Here is a 12,271-nt window from a genome sequence, read left to right as displayed (position 1 = left end):
TGTAGGTGTGAGTGCAAGGTGTTATTTGAATGCATATGTCACATAACGCGTCCTGTGCAGGGAGACACTTCCACGGAGGTGTGGAGATTGACACCGCAACCCCCCCAGCAATAAGAGTCGATGATGGCCTGTTTGCACTTCATCATTGGGTGCTAAACGACGCCTTTCTCCTGCACCGCGCATGCATGGTCATTCATTACGCAGACGACACGCCAAACTCGCGCTGTGCGCAAAAAGTCCCTCAGCTATCGGAGCCCTGGGACGACTTTGTGTATTGCAGGCGTCCAGTTTTGGGGAAAAAAGTACTGTGGGAGAACTTGGCTGCAGGGAAGAAGGCTAACGTTAACCCTTTATTGCAAAGAAGTGCAAACTTTCTCATGCCTTTTCTTTTTATTTATATTTTTGGGCAGATTTGTAAACACGTGCATCTCAATGAATTTGAATATAAAGCATGAACGTATTTTTTGAAATTTCGTATTATTATTCGCTTACAGTTAATGAAAAAAACCTCTCATAAAATAAAATAAAACCGTGGAATACGTTCAATGTTGTAGTTAATTAACTGCAATAACCTGCCCAGCATTTATTTGGTTTATTTGCAATTTATTTGCTTTTATTGTTTCTCTAAAAAAAACATCATATTTTAATTTAATGATCTGCACATACATTTACAAAGGATTTCACAGCATGTAACAGTCATTTGTCACAGTTAAAGGCCTACTGAAATGAATTTTTATTTATTTAAACGGGGATAGCAGATCCATTCTATGTGTCATACTTGATCATTTCGCGATATTGCCATATTTTTGCTGAAAGGATTTAGTATAGAACAACGACGATAAAGTTTGCAACTTTTGGTCTCTGATAAAAAAAAGCCTTGCCCCTACCGGAAGTAGCGTGACGTCACAGGAGGAAGGGCTGCTCACATTTCCCCATTGTTTTCAATGCAGCGAGAGAGATTCGGACCGAGAAAGCGACGATTACCCCATTAATTTGAGCGAGGATGAAAGATTCGTGGATGAGGAACGTGAAAGTGAAGGACTAGCGTGCAGTGCAGGACGTATCTTTTTTCGCTCTGACCGTAACTTAGGTACAAGGGTTCATTGGATTCCACACTCTCTCCTTTTTCTATTGTGGATCACGGATTTGTATTTTAAACCACCTCGGATACTATATCCTCTTGAAAATGAGAGTTGAGAACGCGAAATGGACATTCACAGTGACTTTTATCTCCACGACAATACATCGGTGAAGCTCTTTAGCTACGGAGCTAACGTAATAGCATCGTGCTTAAATGCAGATAGAAGTAAAATAAATAAACCCCTGACTGGAAGGATAGACAGAAAATCAACAATACTATTAAACCATGGACATGTAAATACACGGTTAATGCTTTCCAGGCTGGCGAAGCTTAACAATGCTGTTGCTAACGACGCCATTGAAGCTAACTTGGCAACCGGACCTCACAGAGCTATGCTAAAAACATTAGCGCTCCACCTACGCCAGCCAGCCCTCATCTGCTCATCAACACCCGTGCTCACCTGCGTTCCAGCGATCGACGGAGCGACTAAAGACTTCACCCGATCATAGATGCGGTCGGCGGCCCGGAGACGGAGGAAGTCAAGGTGAGGTCGGCGGCTAGCGCGTCTGCTATCCATCTCAAAGTCCTCCTGGTTGTGTTGCTGTAGTCCGCCGCTAATACACCGATCCCACCTACAACTTTCTTCTTTGCAGTCTTCATTGTTCATTAAACAAATTGCAAAAGATTCACCAACACAGATGTCCAGAATACTGTGGAATTTTGAGATGAAAACAGAGCTTATTGTATTGCATTCAATGGGGCCGAATACTTCCATTTCAATGATTGACGTCACGCGCATACGTCATCATACATAGACGTTTTCAACCGGAAGTTTAGCGGGAAATTTAAAATTGCACTTTATAAGTTAACCCGGCCGTATTGACATGTGTTGCAATGTTAAGATTTCATCATTGATATATAAACTATCAGACTGCGTGGTCGGTAGTAGTGGGTTTCAGTAGGCCTTTAAGTAAAGAAATCAAACAATAATAATCATTAGGGGTTTGGGAAAAAATCGATTCGAATTTGAATCGCGATTCTCACGTTGTGCGATTCAGAATCGATTGTCATTTTTAAAAAATAGATTTATTTTTATTTTTATTATTATTATTTTTAATTTTTAATTTTATTTTTTATTTTTTAATTAATCAATCCAACAAAACAATACACAGCAATACCATAACAATGCAATCCAATTCCAAAACCAAACCCGACCCAGCAACACTCAGAACTGCAATAAACAGGCAATTGAGAGGAGACACAAACATGACACAGAACAAACCAAAAGTAGTGAAACAAAAATGAATATTATCAACAACAGCATCAATATTAGTTACAATTTCAACATAGCAGTGATTAAAAATCCCTCATTGAAATTATCATTAGACATTTATAAAAAATAAAAAAAAAGAACAATAGTGTCACAGTGGCTTACACTTGCAACGCATCTCATAAGCTTATTTATAAATGGTTGATTTATATAGGCTAGTAAGGTAAAGTTTTGTACCTGACAAGTTTCGGCTATCTTGCTTCTGCAGCCTTCCTCAGAGGTGTCACGTGATGTTAGTGTGACGTAATCTGTGACGTGTTATATGCCTGAAACTTGTCAGGTACAAAACTTTACCTTACTAGCCTATATAAATCAACTATTTATAAATACACATTAGTAGGCTAAATGAACCTCTTTAACATCTCATAAGCTTGACAACACACTGTGTGCAATATTTTCACAAAGATAAAATAAGTCATATTTTTGGTTCATTTAATAGTTAAAACAAATTTACATTATTGCAATCAGTTGATAAAACATTGTCCTTTACAATTATAAAAGCTTTTTACAAAAATCTACTATTCTGCTTGCATGTCAGCAGACTGGGGTAGATCCTGCTGAAATCCTATGTATTGAATGAATAGAGAATCGTTTTGAATCGGGAAAAAAATCTTTTTTGAATCGAGAATCGTGTTGAATTGAAAAAAAAAATCGATTTTGAATCGAATCGTGACCCCAAGAATCGATATTGAATCAAATCAGGGGACACCCAAAGATTCACAGCCCTGATAATCATCATCATCATCGGCGGTCACTCGAACGAGTATGAGGATCCTCCTGGTAGGGGGGTATCTCTTTATGGAGGATGCCTGTGCGTGAGTGTTTAATGTGGGGATACTGGTGCACAGACAGTCACCACACGATCCTTGACAGAATCGGGTCAGGGTCCAGTGGCATGGAGTCAAAGACAACTGGGGACCCTTTTCTGCTGCATGCAGCCGTTGTGGTAGTTCTTAAATCTACCGTCTTTCGCCTGCTCCGCCGTTGAGGTCTTCACCGTATCCCTGGCTAGGGGGCAGTCAGGTACTAGGCCTTTGCCAAGGGCCACCTGGGGTAACAGTAGTAAAGGGGTTAACCTCCTAGTGCCCCAAGACCCCATAGAGAAGCCTCCACTGCTGGATGCACTTTAACGTCATGCCCAGGACACTAAACAATGTACTAATATGATCCACTTCAAGAAACTCTACAAACTCAAAGTGTTTACAAAGTACAGAGAATAAGAACCATGATAAACATTCTGAATTGATTTCATCCATCCATCCATTTTCCAGATAATCTTACTTATCTCACCAACTTACTTCATTAATTATCATTTATTTGTATTGTTATTACTTATGGAGTATATTGTGAATAAAATGAGAACAGGAAGTGAACAAACGTTTTAGCAACTGCTATGTAAAGGAAAAGGGGTAGGATTAAATAAGCTCTGCTTCTTCCTACTCCCTTTCGAACATGTTGAATAGAGAAACTGGAAATTGTGATGATCATGTTGTATGCATGCATGTTCCAAATAAACACAAACTCAACTCAACTCAACAGTAAAGGACTGTAATCATTTACTGTTTTTTTTGATTGATTGAAACATTTATTAGTAGATTGCACAGTGCAGTACATATTCCGTACAATTGACCACTAAATGGTAACACCCGAATAAGTTTTTCAACTTGTTTAAGTCGGGTTCTTCTTAAATTGATTCATGATACAGATATATACTATCATCATAATACAGTCATCACACAAGATAATCATCAGAGTATATACATTGAATTATTTACATTATTTACAATTCGGGGTGTGGGATGTGGGGGGGGGGGGGGGGGGGGGTTAGGTTTGGTTGATATCAACACTTCAGTCATCAACAATTGCATCATCAGAGAAATGGACATTGGAACAGTGTAGGACTGACTTGGTAGGATATGTACAGCAAGTAGTGGACATAGAGAGAGAGATCAGAAAGCATAAGAATAAGTATCTACATTTGATTATTTCCATTTGATTATTTACAATACGGGGAGGTAGGATGTGGAAGGGAGGGTGTTAGTTTAGGATTGAAGTTGCCTGGAGGTGTTCTTTTAGTGCGGTTTCGAAGGAGGATGGAGATGCCCTTTCTTTTACAACTGTTGGGAGTGCATTCCATATTGATGTGGTATAGAAAGAGAATGAGTTAAGACCTTTGTTAGATCGGAATCTGGGTTTAACGTGGTTAGTGGAGCTCCCCCTGGTGTTGTGGTTATGGCGGTCATTTACGTTATGGAAATAGTTTGACATGTACTTCGGTATCAGGGAGGTGTAGCGGATTTTATAGACTAGGCTCAGTGCAAGTTGCTTTACTCTGTCCTCCACCCTGAGCCAGCCCACTTTGGAGAAGTGGGTAGGAGTGAGGTGTGATCTGGGGTGGAGGTCTAGAAGTAATCTGACTAGCTTGTTCTGGGATGGTTGGAGTCTAGATTTGAGGGTTTTGAAGGTGCTAGGGTACCAGGAGGTGCATGCGTAATCGAAAAAGGGTTGAATGAGAGTTCCCGCTAGAATCTTCATGGTGCTTTTGTTGACCAGAGAGGAAATTCTATAGAGAAATCACGTTCGTTGGTAACAGTACAACAAATGACTGTAATCATTACAATACCCTTATAACCTTTATTTCACAGTAATATACTGTAATCATAGTCATTTGTAATAGCGCAACACATTTCTGTAAATTCAAATTGTTCCGTAGACTATGTTGCACACTTTTGTACAGTATAAGGTGGCGGTATGCTGGTAAACCCAGAGCATAATTAACTACACAATTACAATTGTGATTAACTACAAAATTACAATTGTGAAGTTACAGCATATAACTGTAATTTTTACTATGAAGTTAGAGCGTTTAGTTTAACGTTGCTGTAATTAACCGTTAAACCACAGTTGGCAGTTACAGTAAATTAGTGTAAATGTTTGAATGAAAGTAAAGCAATTATTAACCAGTAATTTGCTGTGAATTTAGAAATATGTTTTTAGTGCATACCAGGGGTGTCAAACGTATGGCCCGAGGGCCGGATCAGGCCCGCGAACAAGTTTTATCCGGCCCGCGGGATGAGTTTGCTAAGTATAAAAATGAAACTGAAATTTTTGAATGAAAGAAACAGCTGTTCTATACGTGTCCACTGGATGTCACAATCGCAATTCTTTGTATCTTTGTAGATGATGCTACATATGTACAAAATAAACCACTTGATGTTAGTACATCAGTCGAGGAAAATGATCAAACTACATAAATAACATCTTGTAATTTGATTTTGATATCATTTTTTTTATCTTGATAGATTAAAAATTAACACCAATGAGTTGACTGATGAACATTATCACATAATTTATTCAAAAAATATAAATAACGACAAATAAAGTATATATACTATTAACTGCAAAAGGTAATTGTACAAAAAAAAGCAAAAAAAAACAACATTATGATTTGTACAATTTCAGAATGTGCTTGTTCTATTTTTAAACAAAGAAAACAATCTGAAGTTGTCTTAATTTTGAAGTTATCGTGCCGTGATTTTACCAGTCCGGCCCACTTGGGAGTAGATTTTTCTCCAATGTGGCCCCCGATCTAAAATGAGTTTGACACCTCTGGTGTATACATTCCCTAATACAAAATAGAAATGTCTTATTGGTGACAAAAAGTGCATCAACAGGCCCACCCTGGCTAAATTGGGTACCTAAGCAGAATTTTATTTTAAGCCCTCCATTAAGCCCCCGCCCATGCAAAATTATTTTTATACTTAAAAAATAAAATAAAATCAAGCTTCAGTTGAATTTGTTGCATGTTTTGTACTTATTCACCCATCCATTCATTTTCTACAACTTGTCTCTTTCAGGGTTGCGGGAGTGCTGGAGCCTATCCCAGCTGCACTCTGACGGAAGGCGTCGTACACCCTGGACAAGTCGCCACCTCATCACAGGGCCAATGCGGATAGAGAGACAACATTCACACACTAGGGCCAATTTAGTGTTGCCAATCAACCTATCTCCATGCAGGTGCATGTCTTTGGAGGTGAGAGGAAGCCGGAATGCCCGGAGGGAACCCACGCAGTCACGGGGACAACATGCCAACTCCACACAGAAAGACCCCGAGTTCCGGGGATTGAACCCAGGACCTTCTTATTGTGAGGCACACGCACTAACCCCTGTTCCACCCTGCTGCCCACTTATTCATGCATGTCAAATAATTTGTTAAATCACACTGTAAAAATTTTCACCGTTTAATTACAGTAACCTACTGGCAGCTAATGGTTCCAGTATAATACTGTTTTTCTACAGCACACATACTGTGATTTATCACTACAGTTTATTACTGTATAAGGTATCACAGTACTGTGCTGTATCAAATATACGCTTCACAGCATAATACTGTCATCTGTTTAGCGGCATTACACTGTTATTTTAGTGTATCTACTGTAATATCCATGAACAGTTAATTACAGTAAAATAATTGTAAGCATTATAGACTGAGCTTTACAGTATAATGCCACTAGAAGTTAATGAGTTGAACTTTTAATTTTTCAAAATCAAAACCCCTGCAATCTGCTGGCATAAAAATGACTGGAGAAATGGCCTTGCAAGTTTATGCTTTTATTAACCAATTATTTTAAAACGCATCAAATACATTCAATGTACATTTAGTGCATTCTTCTTATTTTCAGTAAAGCATTTTAACATTTAGAACATGTCAACTTAATTTCGAACTGGAGACAAATAACTAAACACGAGTCAAGTGTTTAGTTGTCGGCTACATAAAGCCCCACTCAAGGTCTGTGAGATGTTTTATAAGGATGGCTACGTGAGGATTTACAGTTGCTGCCTTTTTCAGGACAAGCTTCCCGGTCTTCTTGGACACCACCTTTCCCTGGCTAGCCTTTGTTCCCCTCTCAGGGTTAACGCCAATGAATCGCCTAAAAAAGAGAGAAAGCATATTAGATATTCTGTTGTGATTGAAGATTACTTGCAGTCGATACAGAACTCCCCTCACATTGTTAATTTAGGAATATGCACTGCACAAATATTCATATCAATTTTAGGATATATGTGAGCCTAAATCATAACCACAGCTGTAGATGAGTGAATGCTCTAAAACCCATTAAGACAAATTCAGAGAGGAAGACAATGCTAAAGCCTCCCCAATCCCACTCTCTATTTATGTGTTTTCTCTCCATCTATGTGTATTTACGCTGATGTTTCCTGCTTTCACCCATTTAACATATCGTTACCTGCTCATTACCTATCTTCTCTGCATCCTGGGGTCACACTGGTGTTTCCTGAATTACCCATTCTACATATCTTTACCTGCACATTACCTACCTTCTCTGCATAGTGTGGTCACGCTGGTGCTTTCTGCCTTTACCCATTCAACATATTTTTACCTGCACATTACCTACCTTCTCTGTATCCTGGAGTCTAGCTGGTGTTTCCTGCCTTTACCCATTCAACATATCTTTACCTGCACATTACCTACCTTCCCTGCATCCTGGGATCACACTGGTGCTTCTTTCTTTCACCATACAACATATCTTCACCTGCACATTACCCACCTTGTCTGCATTGCCTCGACCACACCGGCGCTTCCTTCTTTCACCCATTCAACATACCTTCACCCGCACATTACCTACCTTCTCTGCATAGTGGGGTCACGCTGGTGCTTCCTGCCTTTACCCATTCAACATATCTTCACCCGCACATTACCTACTTGCTCTGCATCCTCGGGTCACGCTGGTGCTTCCTGCCATCACCCAGTCAACATATCTTTACCTGCAAATTACCTACTTTTTCTGCATCCTGGGGTCAAACAGGTGCTTCCTTCTTTGACCCAGTCAACATATCTTTACCTGCACATTACCTACCTTCTCTGTATCTTAGAGTCAAACTGGTGCTTCGGTCCCTAATAAGAAGGTCCACAAAGGAACAGAAGAGTCATTGATTTAAGGCACAAAATTGGGGAAATGACAAGTCAAATTCCTGAACAGAGGTGAGAAAAGGGGCAAAATATCCTAACAGTATGAAGAGGATTTACTTTTGAACAAATTCCAATGTCCGAGCCCCTTCCTCTTGGTATTCCAAGTTGAACACATAGTAGGTGGCAAGAAGGGCAGCAAGCCCTGAGATGAAGCTAGGTTGGACGCCTTCGCAGATGACATCACCTTCCATGCTGATCATCCAACGTTTTATTGTGGCTTTGTCACCAGCAACTGGTACAGTCAAGAAATACAGTTTATGTTCCTAAACAGTATCCAATATGGGTAACATTTTAAAAGGTATTTGGAATGGCCACCTCACACCCAAGAATATATTGCTCTCTCTTTACTTTGTTTACATCTAGTCTCCTAAGGTGTACTGCTGCAAATCATTACTTTCCAATGTTCGGAATGACAAAAACAACAATGATACAAATACATCTGCAGGAGAGCATAGTATACCTACGTTTAGGACAAACGGACTTATGTTCTGCACTCCATGAGACACTTACCCAGCAGTATCAGTCGTGGACTGGTCGGGAGGGTCGGTGTCCGCTCCACATCGGCTGCAGTGGCAGACATCTGTAGAAAAAATAGGTCACCATGATGACTTGTGACAAAATATAACATGGCAGTTGGGAGCATAATTTAATTAAAATGTAGGAATACAATATTTCTGCATAATTTGGTGGGTAAGAGATTGAAAAACAATAACAAAAAAACATTGAATTTTAGAATATTTATAATATTAATTTAGATGTTTGTATGCTTTTGTAGCTTAATAGTGCTAAACTTACATCTGCAAGGAGTATCAGTGCAATTCTTCTTTCATCAAAATAGGCCATCAACAGCTGGATGATACGAAGAGTCAACTCCCCATCTTCATCCACAGGAAGGGTAGACTGAGCATTATGGTTCTTAGCTTTAAGACAAACAGACTTAAGTTCTGCGCTCCATGAGACACTTACCCAGCAGTATCAGTCGTGGACTGGTCGGGAGGGTCAGAGTCCGCTCCACATCGGCTGCAGTGGCAGACATCTGTAGAAAAAATAGGTCACCATGATGACTTGTGACAAAATATAACATGGCAGTTGGGAGCATAATTTAATTAAAATGTAAGAATACAATATTTCTGCATTTGTCCAAACCGTCTTTTTGTTCTGAGTGGTTTGGTTGTTCCTTCACGATTGATGTTCTCAATGCGTGTTTTCATTTGAGTGAGGAATGAAGTAAAACCTCCACTAATGATGGCACCTTCTGGTGTCATATCAGCAAAACTACATGGGTACTGCTTAACAATTTTTTGGCAGATTACGAGACACTCACTGCGCGTTGGATTAGCCTCTTACCTTCTCATTTCATCCACAAGGATTCTAATCATTTGGCGTCGCTTGTCAGGAGCAGGTCTCCTGCTGTTGGCGATAGCTGATTGCACTTCAGCAGGCATTTTATCCCATGGGACTTGAAAGGTTTCATGCCATTTACTGGATATTATGGCGGGCTGGCTTACTCCACTCTGAGAACAAAGTTAAGTTAAATTTAAAGTACCAATGATTGTCACACACACACTAGGTGTGGCGAAATTATTCTCTGCATTTGACCCATCACCCTTGATCACCCCCTGGGAGGTGAGAGGAGCAGTGGGGAGCAGTTGGCAGCAGCGGTGGCCGTGCCCGGTAATCATTTTTGGTGATTTAACCCCCAATTCCAACCCTTGATGCTGAGTGCCAAGCAGGGAGGTAATGGCTCCCATTTTTATAGTCTTTGGTATGACTCGGCCCGGGGTTTGAACTCACAACCTACCGATCTCAGGAGGTGCTGAAGCTGGTGAAGAGCTTGACAAGGGCGAAAAGCCAGCCAGTGAAGATGAAGAAGAGCAAGGCAATGGACTGGAGAACAAAGACAGACTTCCGCCTGCAGACTTTTGATGTACCAAGTCATCTGGCAAGGGGTGGAGATCAAGCACGACTGTTGTAGTTTCTAAAACGCATAGAAATAAAGCAAAATGTATACATCACTAGATTCAAAATTTCTCCCATATGCATGCATGTCAATTCAAACAATTGTTTGGAATACAACTGCATTAAGGCTTTTGGGAGAACTGTAGAATATCTGACAGGTGCAAATCTCTACTCGAATGTATTCATTCTATGTCAAATGAGTGTTATTCTTTCTCAACAATTACTGTAACTTTAACTAGATGGGAGAACTACAAACACAAGATTGATAGTTACCCATTTTGAATGCCTCCAGAAGTTTCCTTTGCCGGATAACAGGCAAGAGGTCTTTGATCTCATCCTGCGCTACATACTTGAGGTCTGCTTTTGATTCCACACCTGAGCTTTTCAGTGTTGAGACGACCAGTTGTACAATATCCTCAGACAGGTTGGGTAAAGTTCTGAGGATGATGACTTTTATTTCCTCACAGATGGATGACATGAATCTAGGGACTGAATGGTGAAGAATTAGTGAGGACACGCCCCGAATAAAATATTCAGGCAGTGGGTAGTAATCTAACAGCTCTGCTTGACTAACAGAGAAGTTATGCATACGTGTATTGTAATAGGCATTAATGTAAGGTTGACGAACAGCCTGATATACCTCAGTGATAAAATACACTGTTACATTTTTATGAATGACAACCTTTTTAATTTTTCCTACAACAAGGCCATCATCATTACGACCTATAACAACAAACATGTTGCTCTTATATATTGTCCCTTTCACAGTCACATGATGACTAATGAGGGTATTTTGAGGATCAAAGTTAAGATTAGATAGATTAGATAGTACTTTATTGATTCCTTCAGGAGAGTTCCCTCAGGAAAATTTAATTCCAGCAGCAGTGTACAAAATTGTAAAAAGTAAAAAGTAAATAATGGGGGTATAAATGGAGACAAAATAGAACAATATCACAATAGAATAAAAATAAAAAGCAACGATGAGAATAAAAATATAACAGTAAAATAAGAATATAACAAAAGAAACTAGGCAGTAGTGACCATGTTATGAAAAAGTATTTCACTGTTATTCACTGTTATTGTTATTGTTATTGAGCAATTGACTGTCTCATCTTTTTATTGTAGTCTTCCACAATAAGTTCAGTTCCCTTCTCTTACCTCAACAGATGGTAGAAACAGGGTCCCAGAACTGGGGGGGTGGTATTTTTTTAAATTTTTTATAAAGAAATATAATCATGTGTGCTTAAGGACTGTATCTCTGTAGACTGTATTGATCTATATTGATATAATAATGTATATATTGTGTGTTTTATGTTGATTTAATAAAAATTAAAAAAAACGTTTTTTTCTTTTCTTGTGCGGCCTGGTACCAATCGGTCCGCGGCCCGGTGGTTGGGGACCACTGCCGTATATCATCGCACTTCGCGCTACATGAGACAATATTACAAGTTAAACCTTCTGCACTATACATATCAGTCCTACTCTTGCCATATTTATGGCGACAGCTGTGAGTTTTGAAGGCTGAGAAGTTGGAAAAAACTCTTGTGCATTTAGGGAAAGCACACTTAAACGATGCATTAGGCATACAAGCATGTGTCTAACATACGCAAATACATTGCTGCAAGTCGTAGCACAAATGTTGCAAGTTATCATCTTTTTGAGATGACTATGACATTATGATCACTATGACAAAAATGAAGAAAACTTAGCTAGCCATGCGGCGGTACATGTGGTCAACGATGTCTGTGATGCTGACTGTGACGCTAAGTAATTTCGGACTTTATAAATATATATATAAAGCAATTCAAACAGAAAATGACACATCAAGACACCCCTACATTACTTGGTATTGCATCATGTGGTACATTACCCAACTTCTTATACTTGTTGCAACTAGCAACACATGTTGAAC

The sequence above is a fragment of the Entelurus aequoreus genome, linkage group LG13, assembly GCF_033978785.1.
Source record: "Entelurus aequoreus isolate RoL-2023_Sb linkage group LG13, RoL_Eaeq_v1.1, whole genome shotgun sequence".
In the NCBI taxonomy this organism is placed as follows: Eukaryota; Metazoa; Chordata; class Actinopteri; order Syngnathiformes; family Syngnathidae; genus Entelurus; species Entelurus aequoreus.
The sequence above is the reverse complement of the archived record's forward strand: the minus strand, read 5'-3'. Positions refer to the sequence as shown.